We start from the raw sequence: 14,207 nt of genomic DNA on the forward strand, positions 1-14,207 counted from the left end.
AGTGACCGACTTGCCGACAGCGTCAATCATTGAGAGTCCTGCGGAATAGTGCTTCAATCCACAATCTATCATCAGAAACTCTTGTGAAACATCTCTCAATCAGGTTAAATCGAGATGGAAAGAGCTGCGAGACAAGAATTATGACATCATTTGTGTGTTTCTCGACCTGAAAAGGGCGTTCGAAATGATAAACAGAAAGCAGTTGCTAGAAAAGCTGAAAGGATGCGGACTCAAAAATCAAACGTTCAAATGGTTCGAGAGAAGGCTGCTAGGAATTTCGTGCCCCGTCGTTCACAATAATTGACAAAATGACATATTTTGTATAAGGAAAATGTCACTTTGTGGGTTACTGTGAATGACGCGGCGCGAAATTCCTCAACACCGAACAAACTTAAAAACTAAACATAAGCAAAATGAAGTGTATGTACATTAACAAAAGTTGTAATGCAAGTGACATTTATGTGAAGATAAACGGTGAGAAGGTTGAAGTAGTTCGTAACATGAAGTACCTAGGAGTAATCATTGATGATCAGTTGAGATTTGACGTGATCGCGAAATATGTGAACAAGAAGGTGGCCAGCAAAATATTCTTGTTTGGCAGGATAGCGAAAAATCTAACTTTAAGTGCCAGACTTAAATCTGTATCAAGCGATGGTTCTTCTGCATTTTCAATATTGGGCGTCACTACTTTTTACATCGAACGTCACGTGTGTCGTGCGCTTAGAATCCACGCCATTAGTCGTATAAATTTATACGTCAGAGAGAGCTTTTTTCTCCTTTGTTACGATCTGTCAGTTTTTCTATTTTGCGATTTAGTATGGAAGTGAAAACTAAAATTGAGATATCTTTGCTGTTTTAAGTGGTTTTTCATATTTTTTTTGGACCAAAATGTTTTAAAGTCTGTTTGGAATCGATTGACATTAACAAAATAATAAAATAGAAAAAAATATTTTCACACAATCTGTTAATGCCAATCGATTCCAAACACATTTTAAAACATTTTGGTCCAAAAAAAATATGAAAAACCACTTAAAACAGCAAAGATATCTCAATTTTAGTTTTCACTTCCATACTAAATCGCAAAATAGAAAAACTGACAGATCGTAACATACGAGAAAAAAGCTCTCTCTGACGTATAAATTTATACGACTAATGGCGTGGATTGTTTTGAGATGTAAGCGTCGGACAAGTGTTAAATCAATGTTAGAGGCGACATCTGTAATGAGTGTAAAACAAGAAATCATTTTTGTCTGGAGCCTGCAAAAGGAATGGTGAGAATCACGACCACGACCTGCGGAACAAAGATGATTTTCGGCTACCGTTGTATAGAAAAAGCAGCACCCAAAGAATGCTCATGTATAATGGACTGAAGGAATTTAATAGTTTACCGAGTGACATTAAAGGTGCAGTGAGTTTTCCGATTTTCATGTCGAAAGTGAAGAATTTTGTTAACTTAAACATTGAGATAAGGTGAAAAATTAAGGACAGTATGAAAGAATTGGTATCGGTTTTTCCGGTTATTTTCTTTTCCGATTATTTTTTAAGAATTTTTACAAAAATGTGATTTGTTGGACGTAAACGTTAGTTTTTTTTGTTTGGAATTTTTCTTTTATTAGAGAACGTTAGCTAAATGGCCGCTAACGCTAATTTCCAACGCTAAATCCCTCGCTAACGCTAAAAATCAACGGTAATGCCCTGTCAATAAATGGCACCATTGTGAATGCATACACATGGACGACGAAATTTTCGATTTATTTTTCATTTATTGTTTTAAAAGGTCATCCGGATCAAAATTTTATTACTGCAATCCGTAGATCTAATTTGCAGTAAGGTAGCGACACTGTGCTGGAAAAAATCTATTGACTTTACAAGGAGCTGTTCGACGACAAACATCCTCCACTACACAACAAACACGTGGTTAACCTGCAATTGAAACACCTGAAAATAATTTTGTGATTATTACTCCCACAATGTGATCGGATTAACATTTTATCAATGGAATTAGTAGATCTGAATTGTAGGAAGCCAGCGGTATTAAGCTGGAAACGTTTTTTATTCTCTTTTTAATGTTACAAATAGTATCCTCCACACGACGAACATGCAGTTGGAAAATGTCATTCGTAAAACGTTTTATTGCAATCAAAAGTGAATAAAACTTTTCCAGCTTAATACCGCTGGCTTCCTACAAGTCAGATCTACTAATTGCATTGATAAAATATTGATCCGATCACATTGTGGAAGTAATAATCACAAAATTAATTTCATTTATTTCAATTGCAGGTTAACCACGTGTTTGTTGTGTAGTTGAGGATGTTTGTCGTCGAACAGCACATGTAAAGTTTATAGACTTTTTCCAGCACAGTGTCGCTGCCTTACTGCAAATTAGATCTACGGATTGCAGTAATAAAATATTGATCCGGATGACCTTTTAAAATAATAAATGAAAATAAATCGAAAATTGCGTCGACCATGTGTATGCATTCACAATGGTGCCATTTATTGACAGGGCATTACCGTTGATTTTAGCGTTAGCGGGGGATTTAGCGTTGGAAATTAGCGTTAGCGGCCGTTTAGCTAACGTTCTCTATTATTCTGTTAAAACGTAGTGTTTACGATGATTTTTGTTAGACGACAATAGCTGATTTGTTAAATAAATGATTTGAATTGAATTAAGAAACGCTATATTTCGCGACGAATTCATTTTAATTTCAGCTTTAGAAATACTAGAATCGAATTGGGTTTGAAATAAAAATTTTAATGTGCACGTGTGAGACACGAACTCAAAACTTTCAACTTGCCGGGCTAATGCTCTAACCAATTGAGCTACTGTGGACATTTTTATTTCAAATCCAATTTTGAGCCGTTGGTACAACACATGATGTGTGTGTGTTCTTTCTTCTATGTGTATTTCAGTACCCATTTTTGTGCTGCAAGAAACGCATATAAAAAACTTGTGGATTAGTGGATCTTCAGTTTTTTTTTTTTGATCATTTGTGAGCCAGGCTATATTTCCTAAGATTCACAAACAAATCGAATCTAGAATTATTTTTTTTGGAAATATAATTTGGCTGTGTATTTAGTTAAGATTTGCACTGAAGGAAATTAATGTTCTAGCCGTTCAAGAAAAATTCTGAAGTAGCAAAACATCAACCAATAAGAATAAAAATAAAATCTGCAACTCGGGAAGCTACTTCCGCTTTTCTCGAACACACTTATTGTATAATCTTACGAACAGTGTAATTACAAATATGGCTGCCTCATATCAAATCAAAAAAACGAAACGAACAAAAAAAAATGTTTCCGCCTTTTCCACACCGTCATGTATATTCGCTATGTTCCAAGATATCATGACTGAAGTATGTATCCTATCCTATATACATATATTTATACCCAAACGTAACATATTACATAAAACCATAAAAGCATATACCACGCGCATAACGTGTATATCATTTGATTCGAATATATATAGAAAAAATAGAGAATCCGACATTATTCCCGGTAATTTTACTTAGCCACCCCTCAAAAGAAACATTAAAAAATGAAAAATCAACTTCGGGACAAATACGTAAATGCGAGATGGGAATATTTAACAATGTGACTATAGGCTGTGTAGATGATGGATATGTGTGTACGTTTAGTTTTGCTTCACATAATTTGTTGGATAAATTTTGTATTATAGGGGTGCGTGAATATGTGGAGAGTGTGTAAGTATTCAACAGGAATATATTTTCGTTACAAAATTGATATTGAACGCACAAATCATAACTCAAATAACAATCAGTCTAAATGTTCATATTTAACTAATTCACGGCAGAGTTAAATAAGCCAGGCAGTAGCGGTTAACTTTTGGAGCGTCAAATAACGGACCTAATACACTACATGAACATGATCCTGATATCAATTGAATTAATTTTATTCGCAAAATATAAGGCTTATAAGGCAGATAATTCAAGTCCTTAGCGCTCCTACCCAGTTTCTTTTACTCTGCCGTGACTAATTTAAACGAAAATGCTGTCCATTTTTCTCACTCTTACGTTTTCTTCATCGTCGCTCCGTCTGTTTTTATCTTTCCACATTAAATACAATCTCGTTAGAACCGAGGAATCGGGAATGTCTTTCACAAATGTCGAGCCGATCGTATTATCAGCACACGGATCAACACAGAGACAGTAGTCTTTCACGTCACATGGATTGAAAGTACACAATTCCCATATATGTGTGTCAACAGCCGAGAGAAATGATTGAAACATAAGCAAGGATTAACGTAGCGGGAATGACCAAAAGATCCAGTGTTTGTGGTGGCTGGAACGATGTAAAGGGTATGATGAGTTCGTGTGATTAAATGTGGTCCCGGAACCAGTTTGTATAAGATCACTAACACATATAGGCGTTAAAAATTTTTATCCCTCTGGTGGGCACATTTTAAATTTTTTGCGCTAATTTTCCCACCAATTTAGTAGGGAAAAACTCACATTATCAAATATTTACGAAATTCTATTCGTAATTTCCTGTCTAGGTAGCTTAAAGTGTGTAGTGTATAGCTTACATTTAAACGAAATATGAGTTTTGCGCCTAACTTTCCTCGCAAATATGCATACTACAAGGAGTGGTTCGGAAGTCATGTGATCCAGACTGAACTTGTTTTGTCAAAAGAAACATAAAAGTGCATATGTTGACCGAGGCGAAGCCGAAAGGCCTTCAGTAGAGTTGGTCCCATTTTAGGGTCTTATCGTCTTATGCCGACCAAATATTGATAAAAAGTGGGACGTCGAGGAACTTTATAAAATAGACTATGCCAATCATATTTAACCAATGATGCCGTTTTAAAGGTCATCCATAGTGGTGACTTTATCACTATCTCATTTTACCGGAATCATGCACACATTCAAATAAAAGCATTTTCGTCAAAAAAATTATTTTTTAAATTAACGGACAAAAAAAATTCAGTTTTGTGGTGTCACAACAGACATGTCAAGAATTTTGTTTACCTGAATGGCAACATATTTTTGTATGTTTTCTTCACATTTTACCGACTGAACTAGCACGAAACGTATTGCAGGCAATTTCTAGGCACATAGAATTAAGGAATTGAACACTGAATGGCACAATTCACACCAAATTACTTTTAAAATGAGATTTTCACAACACCCACAATGTTTGACCAAATTAATTTTTCTTTAAAATTATTCCCTTGACTGAAAGTCAGGGTCTAACGGTCAAAAATGGGTAAAAATGAGGGTCCGTAACCCAAAAAAAATATTTTTTTAGAAAAAAATGAAAATGAGGGTCCGTAACCCAAAAAAAAATTTTTTTTAGAAAAAAATGAAAATGAGGGTCCGTAACCCAAAAAAAAATATTTTTTTAGAAAAAAATGAAAATGAGGGTCCGTAACCCAAAAAAAAATATTTTTTTTAGAAAAAAATGAAAATGAGGGTCCGTAACCAAAAAAAAATATTTTTTTAGAAAAAAATGAAAATGAGGGTCCGCAACCAAAAAAAAATATTTTTTTAGAAAAAAATAAAAATGAGGGTCCGTAACCCAAAAAAAATATTTTTTTAGAAAAAAATGGAAATGAGAATCCGTAACCAAATTTTTAAAATGACACGCCACTCCACTACAAAAAAGAAGTTTTTTGGAAATGCACTCAAAATGGCACCTATTGGGAGCTCAGAACAGCATTCAGTAAAATCGGTCAAGTTCCTTCCCCATACAAAATTTTTCATTTCATGAAATTTCATGCGCCCGCGCCCTTTCGAAATCGTTTTGTCATAAAAGTTCAGTGAGTGGACATGTTTTGACCGAAGTTAATTTGTATCTTATAGTCAAAGGTCAGACCTTTCTAACGATACCCCACTCAATATATTTCACGTGAGAAAAATAAGTTTGTTGACTTGAAAATTGTCGTGAAGTCCTCCAACTCGAAAACAGGCTAAATAGTTAGGACACTCATATTGAGTCTTTATACTTTTCATATTTTATTTGGCTTTGATAGAAGGACCGTAAATAAAACGTTTTTTAAAGACAAATCTATGAAAATGAATACTTTCTTTGATTACTCCGTTCACTCTATTTTCGAGTTGGTGACTTCACGACAATTTTCAAGTCAACAAACTTATTTTTCTCACGTGAAATATATTGAGTGGGGTATCGATAGAAAGGTATGACCTCTGACATAACATCAAAATATGTCCACTCACCAAACTTTTGTGACAAAACGGTTTCGAAGGGGCGGGAGCGCATGAAATTTCATGGAATGAAAAATTTTATATGGGGAAGTAAATTGACCGATTTCGGAAAAACTTCTTTTTTGTTGAAGAGGGACGTGATGAGGGTCCGCAACAAAAAAAATTCCAACCGAGAATCAAGTTCAAACAAGTGACCACTATAGAGCGTGTAATTTCGAACCAAATTCTACAAATTCTACAAAATCGGACGTGTGGATCAGTAGCACTTTGCAGCTTCATGTCTCTAGATCCCCCACCATTTAGGGTTGTGTCCACTAAGGGCTTATTGTTTAGGGCTCGTTTAGGGAAGGCGAATGAGAGTTTGAAGTTTTGAAAAATGTTGTTTTAACATTTTAGCGTAGACTAAAACTAGACTATCCGTCCGTAGGGGCGGATTAACCTATGGGGAATTCGGTACCGTGCCCATGCCGTTGGAAACACTTGGCGCTGGAGAAACTCGTGCACCATACAAATTTCAAATAATGTTCTCTAAAATACGTGCAATAAAATGCAAAAACAAAACAAAATTGGCGCTGAATTTTTGAAATTTGGCGCTGCATTTTTATATGCCAGTGATGCTGAAAACCTTAATCGGCCCCTGAAATGAGGGATTCTTTTGAAAAACAGTCTGTTTGAAATTCTCTCAGGAACATAAATTTGCTTACATCCGTCGTAGGCAATGATAGTCAAAACCGCCAGACAAAAATTCAGTGTTTGCCCTAATTTAGAGCAGACATGCGCTTCCCGGGCTTCCCGTCATTGTTTTAGATATAACGATTTTGAAAATATTATCCAGCAGCTAAAATTACTATAAGAAAAAAGAATGTGTAAAATTTTTTGTGGTTAGAATTTTTTGAGTAGCTGAACTAGGTGTTAAATTTACACTTCAAATTCACACTCATCGAGACACTATCCTTGCATGTTGGGTGACATTGAAAAGCTTAGACCAGTAGCAATCAGAGGCAAAAGTTCTTGTGTTTTCGATACGTTTCGGATGGTCAGCAACCGTTAGAGATTTGCCGAAATTATCAAGTTTTTACCCCTATTTGCAACTACTCATATCTCATCGTAGGTGAATTCTACCCGCGTATAAGAGGTTTGCCCCGAAAGTACATACAATCACATTTATAATAGCATCACACGACCTTGCACGTTTCGTGTATCTGGAGAAATTCCCATAAGAAAAGTGCTCGTTTTTGGTTTTCGATCACCTCTCGCTGGCCACAAAACAATCGAGGAATTTCTATGAAAGTGGTTTAGACTTCTAGGGACCAATAGCTATCTAGGCACATATAAAAAATTCACTGGATGATGCGTCCAATTTCGGCAGGCTGTCCAAAAGAATCCCTTAATCATGCCCGCACGTTAGTAAGCGGGTGTGACGCAAGTCCACTACCAAAAACGTTTTTAAAAACAATTTTTGAGGACGGCGGAACATATTTACAGCAAATTTTTGACTTCTCCCCCTTAACTCCAACGACCCCCAAACAAGGATATTTGGAATCTAGGCATCCATACGAGTTCAACGAGCTATCACACGTTACTGCAGCTTCAAAATTGGATGAGATATTGAAATTCGAAATATTGATGTTTGTTTGAAAATGAGAAAAATTTCGTTTTTTCAGATAACTGAAATCGCCTACGTTAGTTAGTTACTTAGTTCCTATGGAAAAGGACGATTTCGTAACTCTTAAACGTTTCTTGCGATTTTCCTGAAATTTTGGTTATAGGTCCATCTCGGGCCCTAGATCAAAATAATATTTTAAAAAATGGGGGTATGCAAGCGTTTTTGGGAGCTAGGCCTCCCGGAAGTTTCCATACAATGCCATGTAACAGCTTGTGTTGTGTGTGTGTGTGTGTGAAGAAATAATTTTTTTTCACTAATTATGAATTATGATTGGTAAATGTTGGAAAAAGTGTTTTGATGGCTTTGGGTTATTTTCGTCATGAGTGATGTGTTCCGAGGTTGGTTCCTAAATTTTGGGATGACAGATGATTCCTCTGGGACTACCTGAGGTGCTCTAAGATTGGTTTCTAGATTTTGGGATTCAGACTGATTTCTCTAGAATTTTTAATTTCCATTAGGTTTTTTGATGTTGTCGAAATGACATACTTACAAAAATGGTGATATCAGTCAAAAAAAACCCTTAAAGGGTAAATGTGACGCAAGTCCTTTATCTCACTTACAAAATAACTGATATCGCTGAGGGTGACGCATTGTGCGCCGTACGCAAAAGTGTTATCAACAAAAAATTGACCCAAAAAATTTGTGAAAGAAAATTTTATAAAAAGAAATTTGCGTCGCAAGTGGCAGATGTTGAGGAAATTATTGTTAGGTAAATGGTTAGAAAATGTATTGAAAGAATTGAAACGTAAGAAAACCGAATCATCTGCCACTTGTGATGCAAATTTCTTTTTGTAAAATTTTCTTTCACACATTTTTTGGGTCAATTTTTTGTTGATAACACTTTTGCGTACGGCGCACAATGCGTCACCCTCAGCGATATCAGTTATTTTGTAAGTAAGATAAAGGACTTGCGTCAAATTTACCCTTTAAGGGTTTTTTGATATATTTTTATAGTGAATACGTAATTTAAGGCTAGTTTAGGGCTGACGATTGAAGACGATTGCATTTATCCTGCTTTTAAGTACCGTAAAGTTAAACAGCGTTCTTTGGCTAGTCCTTATTTTAATGATGATTGATTTGTGTAGCGTTAATAGGACGTAGTCCGTAAGCTATTATCAGTTTATATATCGCGAAAACTGCTACAATGCATGGCTAGTTGGCTAGTGATTGAAAATTTGGACAACTTTGTCCGATTAGAAGCCCTAGTACGGTTCCAAACGTCAGCCCTAAACGAGCCTTCAACATCATTCTACCAATTAGCGCTGAAACACTTAGTGTATTGCTAAAACAGCATATATGACATGGTTTTTCACTTAAAGTGTGAACAACTTCTCCAAATAAGTGCCCTAAACTCGCGACAGGTTCTAATTGTCAGCACTAAATGAGCCTCAAATTACACATCAACTGTAAAGTCAAATTTATAATAAATTTAAATACACTAAAATGATAAAACGACATGTTTCAAACATTTAGGGTTCACTTATTTGGGCAGCCCTAACATCGAGTCCAGTCATTCGTCATCCATAGACGAGCCCTTAACTATAAGCTCTAAGTGGATTGTGTACAAAGCATAACGTCAGTAAATGTTTGTGAACACGATAGAGTGTGTAATTTCGAACCTAACTAATTTGGTTTCAATAGAAGCGCATTTCGATTTTATAGGTCGAGTTTGAAAACGAGGATAATCTGTCGAGTAGTTCAACAGTGGTAGGGTTCTGTTTGAAATGTGGAATTGAAGTGAGTAAATTACGTCTGTAAATACATTGCTGATTATTGATCAAAACTAACTCGATTAGGAACGCCTTTAATTGTTTCATTTAAATTTTCAAATATGTGCACAACAGTCAAGGGATCTGACCCACCCATACCGGTGGGACCTAGTTTCGGAGAATTTGTCCTAAATTCTGTTTAAGACACTAGCATGAGCACACTCGGAACTATTTTCCGTGCGAAATTTAAACTGAATCACTTTGTTTTACGCGAAATACTACAAATTTTCGACACAAACTTGTTTGAGATTTAAAATTTACTGTCCCGATTTGACATTTCATCAAAACAAAATTCAGTGAATCAGTCAAAACTGGGTGAACTGAGTGAACAATACTACTGTAATTGTAAAGTGGCAAACTTAAGACCTTATGTGGAATTTGGGTGGAAAATGGCGCAAATCACATATTTCAGGAATTTATAAAGTGAAAAATCTTTCCGGTTTCAAGTTTTTTCGTCAAAAGACGGAAAGACCTCTACGAAAAATTTGTAACGGTTGAAGAAGTACCTTTCCCCAACAATCTAAAATTATCTTAGTGCCGCCGGAAATAGAACTTCAGGCTATACGGCTCTGTGTCGCACATAGACATAACTCAAAACAATTCGCGTCTCTAAACTCAAAATTGTAAACATCTTCTCCATGCTGTTAATTTACTTTCTATTCTAACCGAAAAAGTTTTCGAATTAAAAAAATGAATTCGTTAGCAGGTATACATTACACGGTTCGCTTTCAGCATAATTTATTCACGACAATAAATTTTCGCGAAGGTTTTTGCATAGGATATTATGCAAATGAATGGTGAAGGGTAATCCTTTTCGTATATATTCATTTTGCAGCGCCATCCGTTGTGTATGCGTTGGAATTAATTTGCAAAATGGGACTTTGTTTGTATTCGGCTTTGTTTGCTTTAATCATTTAAGTGTTTCTACGACATTCCATTGTAGTTCTGCTTTTCTATGTATCAAATCAATGATAATCTCGATGTTCTTGCCATACGTTAAATTACTTTTCGCTCTAAATTTCTTCGTTCTACTTTTAGCCACTTTTAAATTTTTCCATTCGGCTGAGTTTTTAAATTATATTTCTGTAAGAAAAATTCGTATCAACGCACTGTCTAGCACCGAAGCTGACTTTGACGTCACTCAAATAGAGGACTGAACCGATCAAAGTTGGCTATTCTTTTTCATGCAATGGTTATTAAAATTTTTTTTTTAAAGTAGTCAACAGTTGTGTGTTTTGCCTTCTAATTGAGTTTTGACATCACAACTTCGGTGCTTGACAGTGCGTTGTTCGTATGCAAAATGTAGCCAATTTCTGAATTTTGTGGTGCTTGATTTTACGTCGGTAAATAAAACCACCGACTAGTGTGAAAACAAGCAATACAACCGTTAAGAAATTTATTGATTCTCAAGCTGAGATTCAGTAAAGAAAACCCAAGGAATGTAAATACGGCGCTCGATTTTGTTAGATTTCATTATGTGAAATTAATGGTTCGCATCTCGTTATTTGCGAATAAAATAGGAAACTCCAACAAAAGAGAAGTTTTGCGGTCAGAGCGGAGCGAGTTGCAATTTTCTATTTCTATTTGAGGTGAACATAACATCATATGTGCGGGTGAGATTACCAGCTTTTCTCCACGAAACAAAAATATCAATTCGTATCACCATATCATCATTTTGAATTTTCTCCCCCCAGCTGTCATCAAACAAAGCGTCAACAAAACGTCATTTACTCACTTTCTTTGAGGTGGAGAAAATAAGGCTATTCACACGTAAAATAGTTATTTGTTAATCGAGTGGCAAAAAATGTTTAAATTTAATTTTGAGGTTGTTGTCACCTGCGAAAATTAAATTTCCTGTTTTTACCCGGTTTCAGCTCAGGTGAGAAAACTACTGTTTTTTCGCCTGCATTGTGAAAAATGGTTTTTTTTGCTAAATAAGCAGTAATATAAGGAAACGTAAAGAGTGTGACAAACATTTTCATTAATTATCCGTGCCAGCATGGGGTAAGTAAGGTGTACTTTCCTCGACTGGACGGTGGTAGTGTAAACTAACTCTCCTCCCATTAGCATGACATAACTATCTTGCATGGATTTTATGTCCTACAAGTCAAAACAAAAAAAAATCAAACCAAGATGCCTTTCATGATTGCCAGAAAAAACGGCTTTTCTGGTTGCAAGCATGAAATGTACGTTACTGTCTTGCTGGGAGTTTTTCTGTTGAGGCTTGTGGGAAGATTGCATTCGGCTCGAATCACAGCACAGCTACTAGCACGAACATAGAAAATATTACGAGGCTGATGAAATCACAGTAGGCACTGCGTTTCTGTTATACAGATAGATGATTTGTTTTCGTTGTATGAGTTAAAACATACAATACAAACAATCCTAAGCGGTAGCTCGTATCACTAAAGTCTCCAAATTTGACACTTGTCAATTCAGTGTTCATGCTAGTAGCAGAGCTGTGCTCGAATACATCCCAAACATCGAAGCTAATAATTTCACAGCAAGACAGCAACGTATTTTGTTTGCTAACGGCAAGAAAATGCAAAATAGTGAGACGGTATACTAACAAAAAAAGTTTCGAAAAACTCAGCTGTTGCAGGCAACTTTGTCTCCAGGTAATCTACAATAGCTGTCACAGCTGAAGCGCCACATACAAAAAATACAGATGAGGCAGATAATGTAGATTACCTGCGACAGGTCAGTCTTTCGAAACTTTTTTGTCAGTGTAAGTAAAAGCAAACAAAATGTCTTACGTTGCTTGTAAATTATTATTTTTGCTTTTGTGTGTGGCGCTCACCTTCGGCTCGTTTAACAAACATCACGCTTGCCAAAACACTATACTTACAAATAGATACCTCAATCATAAACGTAAATTGTTTGATAAAAAAAACTGTCGAGTGATTTCCTGATGTAAGGCCTGCTATGCTCTTGTTATTTCCGAATTCTTAGCCTTTTTTAAAATGTCGCTGGTTTTCAAGACACTTATCGGCTCAAACTAAAAAAAAATAATTCTTTGAGTGTCAGTTCTTTTCTAGAGCACCTTTCACATAAAATGTCTGCACAAACAGATTATACTCATGTTATTATGGCATAAATTTTTGTGATAAAAACATTGTGTCACCTCGAACAATGAACGACTATGAATGACATCATTCATCAATGTGATTCTTTTGCCAATACGTCTCTATCACAACAAAACACAAAAATATCCCCGAAAACCAAAAATAACAACAGAAAAAAGCCTCATGTAAATCTGGTATTTATTTAAACGCCTTCGATACACAATTCATATCTCATGTCTCATCATTCAAAAAATTATTTTGTTCCACAAATAAATAAATTTCTCTGATAGTACACCACCACGCACAATGTCTTGTTAACAGGATTATGATGAATTTTACAATAATAATAAATGTCTTGAATTGCTCAATGTATTTAAATAACGAAAAAAAGGTTTTTTTTTTGAATAGTAAGAATAAGAACGACATTCAGCCACATGTGGTCTATTTGATAAAAATCATTCTTGACATATCCCATCACAACAATTCAAAACATCTCAATTGTTGAACCATTCATTCATTCATTCCCACTCATTCAAATCTCATCGCATGATCACATTCATCAACGAGAGAGGTATGTTGTATACGCATTGCCAGTTGTAAGGTGAAAATGAACAAAAATCAGTAAAATATGTTTTCGGAATGGTAAAGGACATTCATTAGTATCGAATTTCGATCTAATCCTTCCATTTATATTGGGTATGACAAAAGGAACAAAAAACATATTTTAGTGAATTGATTGCATAATCAATTTTACTTTCTGCTTCATTATTTTAATAGGATGATGATGAGGAAAACTACATAATCGGTACTGGAGCAAATTCTCGTATAAGATGCGTCAAGTTGCATCTAGTGGTGAATCTGGGACGATTTAGCGGCGTTATGTTGCACACATATAAAATTCGTTTTGCGGCATGTTGTATTTAGTGGTAAATTGGAAGTATTTAGGGCCGTCATGTTGCACAAGTCTAAGTTAGACAACATAAGAAAATGAATTCACCTGAAAGTTTGGATCCGTAATTTCTCTGACCCGTTGAGGGTCTGCATTACCTTCAGTGTTTATATACTTTGGATCTTAGCAGTAGGGTGACAACTGTCAAATTACTAATTCTTAAATTCAGGAGAATCTGCCTTCTGATAATAGTTACATTCGGTCATGAATCAATGACCAATTCATTACTTACCATGCTTAGATACTTTTCATGTTTCAAGCCAACTCACTTCAAGCATGAGTTCTTAATAAGAAGTCGTACTGAGAAAGGACAGTGTATCATACTAATTTTGGCACTGCAAAAAAATCTTGAAACATTTTTCATACAAAATAGTACTTTATTTGACAGCTGTCACTCGAAGCACTTTTGCTTGAAGTGCGTTGTTCGGAACGTCGAATAAGGGACCTATAATACACTGTATGAAAATGAACTCAAATGAACACTGACATAAATTGAAAAATTTTATTCGCAAAAAATATAGGGCTACTAGTCAAATCAGCGCTCCTGTCTGGTTAACTTTACTCTGTCGT

Source organism: Bradysia coprophila, unplaced genomic scaffold (assembly GCF_014529535.1).
Source record: "Bradysia coprophila strain Holo2 unplaced genomic scaffold, BU_Bcop_v1 contig_732, whole genome shotgun sequence".
Classification (NCBI taxonomy): Eukaryota; Metazoa; Arthropoda; class Insecta; order Diptera; family Sciaridae; genus Bradysia; species Bradysia coprophila.